This window comes from Leucopleurus acutus, assembly GCF_964270905.1.
Source record: "Leucopleurus acutus genome assembly, chromosome: 1".
In the NCBI taxonomy this organism is placed as follows: Eukaryota; Metazoa; Chordata; class Mammalia; order Artiodactyla; family Delphinidae; genus Leucopleurus; species Leucopleurus acutus.
In genome coordinates this window covers 41371011-41382186 of record NC_139142.1, presented here as the reverse complement: position 1 = coordinate 41382186, position 11176 = coordinate 41371011, and positions in this window count along the sequence as shown.

Genomic DNA, 11176 nt, shown 5'->3' with positions numbered 1-11176 from the left:
AGTAAAGCTGTCACTGTTTGCAGATGACATGATCCTATATATAGAGAATCCTAAAGATATTACCAGAAGACTACTAGAGCTACTCAATGAATTTGGTAGAGTAGCAGGATACAACATTAATGCACAGAAATCTCTTGCATTCCTATACACTAATGATGAAAAAACTGGAAGAGAAATTAAGGAAACACTCCCATTTACCATTGCAACAAAAAGAATAAAATACCTAGGAATAAACCTACCTAAGGAGACAAAAGACCTGTATGCAGAAAACTATAAGACACTGATGAAAGAATTAAAGATGATACAAACAGATGGAGAGATATACCATGTTCTTGGATTGGAAGAATCAACATTGTGAAAATGACTATACTACCCAAAGCAATCTACAGATTCAGTGCAATCCCTATCAAAATACCACTGGCATTTTTCACAGAACTAGAACAAAAAATTTCACAATTTGTATGGAAACACAAAAGACCCCGAATAGCCAAAGCAATCTTGAGAAAGGAAAACAGAGCTGGGGGAATCAGGCTCCCTGACTTCAGACTATACTACAAAGCTATAGTAATCAACACAGTATGGTTCTGGCAGAAAGACAGAAATATAGATCAATGGAAAGCCCAGAGATAAACCCACACACATATGGTCACCTTATCTTTGATTAAGGAGGCAAGAATATACAATGGAGAAAAGACAGCCTCTTCTATAAGTGGTGCTGGGAAAACTGGACAGCTACATGTAAAAGAATGAAATTAGAACACTCCCTAACACCATACACAAAAATAAACTCAAAATGGATTAAAGACCTAAATGTAAGGCTAGACACTGTAAAATTCTTAGAGGAAAACATAGGCAGAACACTCTGACATAAATCACAGCAAGATCCTTTTTGATCCACCTCCTAGAGAAATGGAAATGAAAACAAAAATAAACAAATGGGACCTAATGAAACTTAAAATCTTTTGCACAGCAAAGGAAACCATAAACAAGACCAAAAGACAACCCTCAGAATGGGAGAAAATATTTGCAAATGAAGCAACTGACAAAGGATTATTCTCCAAAATTTACAAGCAGCTTATGCAGCTCAATATCCAAAAAACAAACAACCCAATCCAAAAATGGGCAGAAGACGTAAAGAGACATTTCTCCAAAGATTGCTAACAAACACATGAAAGGATGCTCAACAACACTAATCATTAGAGAAACGCAAATCAAAACTACAATGAGGTATCACCTCACACCAGTGAGAATGGCCATCATCAAAAAATCTACAAACAATAAATGCTGGAGAGGGTGTGGAGAAAAGGGAACCCTCTTGCACTGTTGGTGGGAATGTAAATTGATACAGCCACTATGGAGAACAGTATGGAGGTTCCTTAAAAAACTAAAACTAAAACTACCATATGCCCCAGCAATCCCACTACTGGGCATATACCCTGAGAAAACCATAATTCAAAAAGAGTCATGTACCACAATGTTCATTGAAGCACTATTTACAATAGGCGGGACATGGAAGCAACCTAAGTGTCCATCGACAGATGAAAGGATAAAGAGGATGTGGCACATATATAAAATGGAATATTACTCAGCCATAAAATGAAACGAAATTGAGTTATTTGTACTGAGGTGGATGGACCTGGAGTCTGTCCTACAGAGTGAAGTAAGTCAGAAAGAGAAAAACAAATACTGTATGCTAACTCATAGATATGGAATCCAAAAAAAAATGGTTCTGAAGAACCTAGGGGCAGGACAGGAATAAAGATGCAGACGTAGAGAATGTACTTGAGGACACAGGGAGAGGGAAGTGTAAGCTGAGACGAAGTGAGAGTGGCACTGATATATATACACTACCAAATGTAAGATAGATAGCTAGTGGGAAGCAGCTACATAGCACAGGGAGATCAGCTTGGTGCTTTGTGACCACCTAGAGGGGTGGGATAGGGAGGGTGGGAAGGAGACGCAAGAGGGAGGAGATATGGGGATATATGTATACATATAGCTGATTCACTTTGTTATACAGCAGCAACTAACAACAATGTAAAGCAATTATACTCCACTAAAGATGTTAAAAAAACAAAACCTTTTAGAAACAAACAAATAAATACAAATAACATCATGGCCCGAGGTGCTACCAAACAGGTAATATAAAGGGAAAGAATTTTAGCCAAAGGTTAATAACCTTTCTTATTTGACTTAGAAAGCGAAAGCTGAATCTTTGTGTCAACTGCTGGATGAAATGTAATAACTGAAGCAAATTGTTTTTATATTTTTTATTACCACCCTTTAACTTTCTCTGTCCCACAAAAAGACTGTCTTATTCTATGCACTCACCTCAATTTAAATTATGGATCTAACGCATGATACATTTGCCTTAAATTTGCATAGCACCAAGAGGATACATTATTTTTATGAGAACCAAACCATAATCAACAAGAATGTTAAAGCATTTAAATGCACTGTGATGTGCCGCTTTTAAAATGGTTGGTATTTTCCTCTTTGAAAGTTGTTGTACTTCATAATGGAGCCTCCTTGTGGTGAGTTAATAGTACTTCAGTCTTTCAAATCACAGGTAAAATGTTATTTTAATTTTTTCCTCACTCGCAGTGGAAGCATATACAGTAGTGCTCCCAAGAAAATATGTATTTGCCTGTGAACCCCTGACATGCAGAGATCTGCAGGCACTGAATGACTACTAGGGAATGGTGAACTCTGCCATCTCTCCTTTGGTTTGTCTATAGTCCTTGTAGCTAAAGGTAAAGCAGAGTTAACAGTATTTTTTTTAGTTAAATTGATTGTTAGGTTCTTTGGAGAGAAAACAACAAGGTGACTGACAATTGCTGACTTTCAAAGTAGCCCACATAGTGGGATCCTTGAGAACATATTATATTAGTCAGGGGTGTGTTTTGCCTTAATCTAGTAGAGATATTTCTCTGCTTTTGACTAGACAGCATATTCCTCTGAGAGGAAAGGCAGCCTTATTTAACAAAGCCCAATGCTTTGGGAGAGAGATGCTAGCCATCTAGATGAGCCAGCTAAACTTCCTGAATAAACATGATAACAATTGTTAGATTCTGGTGGCTTGTGCTTTCTTGACCAATGATACAGGGAGATCCAGCTGAAGGAGGAACACCCAGGGACAAGGGTGTAAAGATATATGATCATCCTCTATTCCTTTACTCATGTGGAGAGGATAAAACAGGGTACTGATATAAAAAAATTATCTGAATCCAAGTGAGTACTAACAGTATGAGTACTAACAGTAACCAGTATGAGTACTAACAGTAACCAGTATTCCCTGGTGGTGCAGTGGTTGAGAGTCCGCCTGCCGATGCAGGGGACACAGGTTCGTGCCCCAGTCTGGGAAGATCCCACATGCCGCGGAGCAGCTGGGCCTGTGAGCCATGGCCGCTGAGCCTGCACGTCCAGAGCCTGTGCTCCACAACGAGAGAGGCCACAACAGTGAGAGGCCCGCGTACCACACACACACAAAAAAGATAAGACTGGCTTACAGTTTAAGGAAAAAAACTGGGAAAAATTCAGTTAAACTACTCAAACACACAATTTAGAAGTACTCCTATGGTGGTATATTTTCAGGAGCCCAGGCCAGTAACTCAGGCCTCACTCAGAGGCTACTGGGCAGAGAAGACAGTACTTCCAGCCAATAGTCCCAAAAACCCAAGGGTCCACTGCAATGAAAAATAGGTAAATGATTTTACTCCATCCAAGGCCAAGTGGAGGGACCTGCCCCCTCTCTTCGCAGACCACTAACAGTGCTCTTTTGTGTTTTTTTATCATTTATTTAAAAAATACATTATAATAATTTATCCCATTATGTCTTTACCTGAAGACCACTATAATCATAGTTTGGTAAAAGATTTTAGTAGTATTTTTAATAAATATCTTTTCAGCTATCAATGCAAGTTCGTTTTCCAAAAATGAGATCACTTGAAGTATTTTTTTTTAATTTATTTATTTATTGTTTCTGGCTACATTGGGTCTTTGTTGCTGCACGTGGGCTTTTCTCTGGTTGTGGCTAGCAGGGGCTACTCTTCATTGCGGTTTGCAGGCTTCTCATTGTGGTGGCTTCTCTTGTTGCAGAGCATGGGCTCTAGGCACGTGGGCTTCAGTAGTTGTGGCACGTGGGATCCGTAGTTGTGGCTCGTAGGCTCAGTAGTTGTGGCTCATGGGCTCTAGAGCACGGGATCAGTAGTTGTGGCGTATGGGCTTAGCTGCTCTGCAGCATGAGGGATCTTCTCAGATCAGGGATCAAACCCGTGGACCCTGCACTGGCAGGTGGATTCTCAACCACTGTGCCACCAAGGAAGCCCTCGAAATATTTTAATAACAGTTTTTTTCTAAAATGAAATTTGTAGCTATATTTTACTAAATATAGATTTCATAATAAAAATAGCATTTATTGACCATTTTCTCTGGGCAGGCATCATGCTAAGTGCCCTATATGCATAGGTATTATATAAAGTATTCAATCTTTCTGCCTAGGGCTATTTTTCAGACTTTAGCACTGGGACATGGAGCCCAGGTAGAGAACGGTGGTCTTCCCAAGCTGAGAATGTAGAGATCAGAGTTCAAGGCAGCAGAACAAACTGGAATTTGCAGGCCAGAGTACTAGAGAAAAAGGAGTTATGTGATGGAGGGAGACAGAAGTCTGCCTGGGGGTTCTCCCATAGATCTTTGTTACAGAACTGGGGTGTAAATATATAGAAAAAAAATTGCCATGAGCCCTAGGAGAGGGTGACTACTAGGAGAGGGTAAAACTGGGAGATGTATGAATACAGATACCTGAAATCATACTGGACTGGGTGATGGAGTTACAGTCCGACCAGAGTGGAGAGACTTCATGGAGAACATTGGGCATTCATTTAAGGCAATAGAGAGACTATAACTTGGCAATGAAAATCATGCCCCCAAACAAGAGTCATATCCTGAGACTAAGGCCAAAACTAGAGTGGCTCAAAGATTAAAAACCAAGTCTGAAAGGATCTAAAGGACCCACTGGTAATTTAAGTAAAATGTCCTTTAAAGGAAAACACAAAATCCATTGTCTACAATGCACTGTCTCAATGTAAAATATATAATCTAAGATAACTAGACAAGGGAAAAAAAGGAAATACCAACCATAATCCAGGAGAAGCAGTAATTTGTATAGCCCAGATGTTTGAAATACCAGATAAGAACTTTAAAAACACCTGTTACAAATATGATTCAGGGCTTAAAGGAAAAGGTGGATATGGTGAATGAACATGTGGGAACTCTCAGAACTAGAAATTCTATTTTTTTCTACTATATATTTTTCCTATTTTAGAACTTCATATGGGGTCATATAGTATGTACCCTTTTGTACCAGATTCTTCTCTTGGCAAATTATCAAGCATTCGTCTATTATTGTGTGGCAAGTAGTTTATTGCAAAGTAAACAATGAAGTAGTTAGATGCTTACACCTAAATGTAGAATCAGTGATTACAATAGCTACGAGTGTAGACAGATACAAGAGTGCTTTCTTCATGACCCATTATCTCAAGAAATGTAGCAAATTGTGATGAAACTTTTAAAAATGGTGAATACTGCTTGATAAAAATCTAAAACAAATACACATTTTTTTTATTTATAAAAGAGTTGTATTTAAATAAACTTTTCAGGGTATATAAAACCATGTTTAAAAACTATTTCTATGAAGAATGGATTAAAGTTCTAAAATTACATAATGATTCATAGATGTCAGCTATTTCAATGTTTGGTGGGATATTTGATAATTGTATGGGATGTGGGACAACTCTGCCTCAGGCAGTATTCTCATATGTTTTGTAGGACATTTAGCATTCTTAGATACCACTCAATAAATGCCAGTGACATTATGACACCAAAAATCCCCCCACACAATTTCTAAAATGTCCCTTAGGAAAGGGTAATATTCCTAATGATAATAGCAACTCTCTCTTTTCATCATAGCCTTAAAACTGTTAGATTAATGCATTTTTAAAATATTGAAAAGATCAAGAGACGAACCACAAACTAGGAGAAAATATTTGCAAAGACACATCTGATTAAAGGCTGTTATCCAAAATATACAAAGAACTTTTAAAAGTCAATAAGAAAATGAACAACCCATTTCAGAAAATGGGCCAAAGACCTGGACAGACACAAAGGAGATATCCAGATGGCAAATAAGCATATGAAAAGATGCTATACATCATTGGTCATCAGGGAAAAGCAAATTAAAACAATGAGATACAAGTACATACCTGTTAGAATGGCCAAAACCCCAAACACGGACGACACCAAATGCTGACGCTGATGAGGATGTGGAGCAACCGGAACTCTCATTCATTGCTGGTGGGAATACAAAATGAAACATCCTTTTTGGAAGAGAGTTTGGCAGTTTCTCACTAAACTAATTGTACTCTAAACGTACAATTCAGCAGTCTTGCTCCTTGGTATTTACCCAAATGAGTTGGAAACTTATGTGCCCATAAAAAAACTGCTCATGGATGCTTATAGCAGCTTTATTCATTATTTACAAAATATAGAAGCAACCAAGATGTCTTCCAGTAGGTGAATGGAAAAATAAACCATGGTACATCCAGACAATGGAATATTATTCAGTGCAAAAAATAAATGAGTGTATAAAGCCATGAAAAGACGTGGAGGAACCCTAAATGCAGATTGCTAAGTGAAAGAAGTTAATCTGAAAAAGCTACATACTGTATGATTCCAACTATACGACATTCTTGAAAAGACAAAAGCACGGGGACAGTAAAAAGGCACTGCTTGCCAGAGGTTGGTGGTTGGGGGATGAATAGGTGGAGCACAGGATTTTTAGGGCAGTGAAACTACTCTGTAGGATACCATAATGATGAATACATGTCAAGATATACTTGTCCAAACCCACAGAATGTACAACACCAAGAGTGAACCCTAATATAAACCGTGGACTTTGAATGACTATGATGTATGAATGTAGGTTCATTGATTGTAACAAATCTGGTGGAGGATACAGGTGGATAATGGAGAAGGCTCCAAACATGTGGCGATAAGGGGTATACAGGAAATCTCTCTACCTGTCTCTCAATTTTACTGTGAACATAAAACTGCTCTAAAATAGTTAAATCTTTTTTTAAGGGTGGTAAGCTTTCAGAGTTTAAAAAAATGATAAGACAAAAATATGCCTTAAAAATCCTTAATAGATACTCAAATTTCTGGATAGTATATTAAATACTTATATTATCCAGAAGATTGACGACCTACCCCTCTCAATGCCTGACTTCAACTTTCACTGCTATTTTATCTTCATTTTCTCTTTATCCATATATTGGGTTGGCCATAAAGTGCCTTCGGTTTTTAAGTAAAAATAAAAGACATCTTGAACTTTGTTCAATAAGGTATTCACCATTTTGTCCCACTACCTTCTGCCATTTTTCAGGCAACTTCATCATAATTCCATCTTTCCCAAACTTTTTATCTTTTTGAGAAAGGAACTGTTCCAGGTACCTTTTACAGTCTTCCAGGGAATTAAATTTTTTCCATTAAGAGAATTTTGTAAAGACCGAAATAAATGGAAATCCAAAGGTGCAATGTCTGGTGAATACGGTGGATGAATCGGAACTTCCCAGCCAAGTTGTAACAGCTTTTTCCTGGTCATCAAAGAAACATGCGGTCTTGCGTTATCCTGATGGAAGATTATGCGTTTTCTGTTGGCTAATTCCAGAAGCTTTTCATCAAGTGCTGCTTTCAGTTGGTCTAACTGGGAGCAGTATTTGTTGGAATTAATCGTTTGGTTTTCTGGAAGGAGCTCATAATAGAGGATTCCCTTCCAATCCCACCATATACACAAAAACACTTTCTTTGGATAAAGACTGACCTTTGGCGTGGTTGGTGGTGGTTCATTTCGCTTGCCCCACGATCTCTTCTGTTCCACATTATTATACAGTATCCACTTTTCATCGCTCATTGCAATTTGTTTTAAAAACGGAACATTTTCATTACGATTCAGTAGAGAATCGCATGCGGAAATACAGTCAACGTTTTTCTTTCACTTAACTTATGTGGAACCCAAACATCAAAGCGATGAACATAACCAAGCTGGTGCAAATGATTTTCAACGCTTGATTTGCATATTTTGAGTATGTCGGCTATCTCTTGCATGGTATAACGTTGATTGTTCTCAAATTAATGTCTCGATGTGATCACTATCAACTTCAACTGCTCTACCCGACCGTGGAGCATCGTCCAGCGAGAAAACTCCACCACGAAATTTGGCAAACCACTTTTGACACGTTCGATCAGTCAGCACCTTCTCCATACATTGCACAAATCTTTTTTTGCATTTCAGTTGCGTTTTTAACCTCTCTTGAAATAGTAAAGCATAATGTGCCAAAAATGTTGCTTTTCTTCCATCTTCAATATTAAAACAACTACACAAAAATTCACCAATTTTGGTAAGTTTTTTTTAATGCACACGGATATGACAGCTGTCACAACACAATCTAACAAAACTGTTTCGAATGAAGTTAAAGACAACTAAGTGCTACTAGAGCCATCTACAGAAAAAAGACAAACGAACTTTTTGGCCAACCCCAATACTTCCCTTTATTTTTAAATACGTGCTAGTTATCCCTAGTAATATAAAACATACTTAATTCCATTGTTTCCTCTAGCTGTCTTCCTCTGCTTTCTATAGCCCGAGTCCATAAGAGACTGGCCTCTATTTGCTACCTTCAATTTCTCAGTTCCTAACCACTAAGGTACCTGGTGTCTGTTACAGCATGGCTCCTAAAACAGCTCATTACAGCCACTAATTACCTTCTAATTGCTTCTTTTCAATCCTCATTCTATTTCTATATAGCATTAGTCTATTATTCTTTCAGCCATAGTAGTAAATATTCACAGTAAATGCCTGGCTAAGGATAGGGCACAATGTTAAATGCATCATATATACTATCCTCTAAAGTAGGTATTATTATTCTCCTTCTTTTACACATGGGGAAATGGAAATATTGTGAGGTTAACTTGCTCACTGTCAAACAGCTGTTAAGTGGTGGAGGTTAGCTTTACATCAGGTTAGTATGACCCCTAAGCTGGATCCCTTAGCCACTCCTGATAATGAGTATGTAATTATTGCAGGAGATTTGGAAAATGTAGTACAGTACTGTTGTGGGTTGAATTGTGTCCCCCTAAAAAGATGTGTTGAAGACCTCACCCTTGGTACCTGTAAACATCACCTTATAGAGTCTTTTCAGATGTAATCATGTTAAGATTAGGTCATTTGGGTGGGCACTAATGCAATACGATTGGTGTTCTTTTAAGAGGGTAGCTTGAGCACATAGATTAACACGGTGGGAAGATGATGTTATATCAGACATACAAGTAGAATGCCATTTGAAAATAGGATTAGAGGGATGCAGCTGCAAGCCAAAGAATGCCAGAGTGCCAGCAAACCACCAGCAGCTAGAAGGAGGCAAGGAAGTGCTCCCTCTACAGACGTCAGAGGGCACACAGCCCTGCCAACACCTTGGTTTCAGGCTTCTAGCTTCCAGGAACTAGGAGACAATAAGTCTCTGTTGTTTGAAGCCACCTAGCTTGTGGTACTTTGTTTAATGGCATCCCTATGAAACTAGTACAAGTATAACCAGAACTATGGAACAATGCTATCACCACTGTTAACACTGATATATTTATGTCTAGTCTTTTTCTGTGTGTGTGCATTCATTAAAAAAGGAGGTGTTACACTGAACATTCAGTTCACAATTTTGCTTAAGTTAAAATTATGAGGATTTTCCCAGCTTATTAAAATGTGTACAAAGCAGTTCACAATGACAACATAAAATTTCTTTGTATAAATGTTTCATTTATTTAACCATTTATCATTGGGTGTTTTGATTATTCTCAGTGATAACACAGTGATAATCATCCCTAAATCTCTGCCCATATTTGTGAATATTTCTATAAACTACTTTGGAAGAAGTGAAATTGCTCAACAAATGATATATTTTTTACATATCTTTCCCTGATTCTCTCTGGTAAACTAGCTGACCTACGGTTTAGTTTGTATCTCTCAAGAAGATATCAAGGGCTTCCCTGGTGGTGCAGTGGTTGGGAGTCCGCCTGCCAATGCAGGGGACATGGGTTCGTGCCCCGGTCCGGGAAGATCCCACAGGCCGCGGAGCGGCTGGGCCCGTGAGCCATGGCCGCTGAGCCTGTGCGTCCGGAGCCTGTGCGTCCGGAGCCTGTGCTCCGCAACGGAGAGGCCACGACAATGAGAGGCCTGCGTACCGCAAAAAAAAAAAAAAAAAAGAAGGTATCAGGCCCCCAAATTTTGTTTACACAAAAATGTACTGTTTCTAAAAATGCCCTTAGATTTGAAATTCCCCACACTCTGTTTCAAATATAGTTCCTCAGGGAGAACCTTCAGGACTCTCTGTTTAAAGGCCTGTCCACACCACTGATCAAAACACCTGACCACTGCTCTGAGGCTGGGGGAAGAGAGTGGTCTTCTTCTTTGGGGTGCCTGCTGTTTTTGGAGTAATACCCCGCTTTAGGAGCAAGGCAGTGGTGGGGACAGTAGCCTCTAATCTTCGCAGCTTCTTAGTCTTTCCTAGCATGGAGGCTCTGCTCTACCACAAGCTGGGTGGGGGCAATCACAGTCCCAGTATTCCCAGCATGCTGTACTGAGGTTAAGCACCCACCCTGTGAATGGGGACCAGGCGGAAGAAGAGAACTCCCAATCTCTATGGCCGCAATCACCTGGGATTTAGTCTCTGCAACATGTAGCTGGAAAGATGAGAAGTTCTCAGTACCTGCTCCTCCCGGGAAGCACCACAGTGCTGGACTGGGAACTGGGGAAAGAGGGAGCCCTGGGTTCTTGGCGGTACTCACCTGAAGTGGAGTTTCTGTCACAATGAGCTGAGAGAAGGAGCGGGTTATAATTCAAATTCTACCCACGCTTGCTGTTCTTACTGAGTTATAGCAGACTTTCTTGCATAACTATTTCTTCATTTGCTGTATGCTCTTGTTACTGAACCAGGTTCATCTTGCCCAACGCACAGGAAGCGAAACGCTGAGACACTGAGCTGTGTAGCAGAGGGTTTATTCTCATAGCCGTCAAGCAATGACGCGGAAGAACGAATCGCAAACGCACCTCCCCAAAGGCAAGGGCACGGGT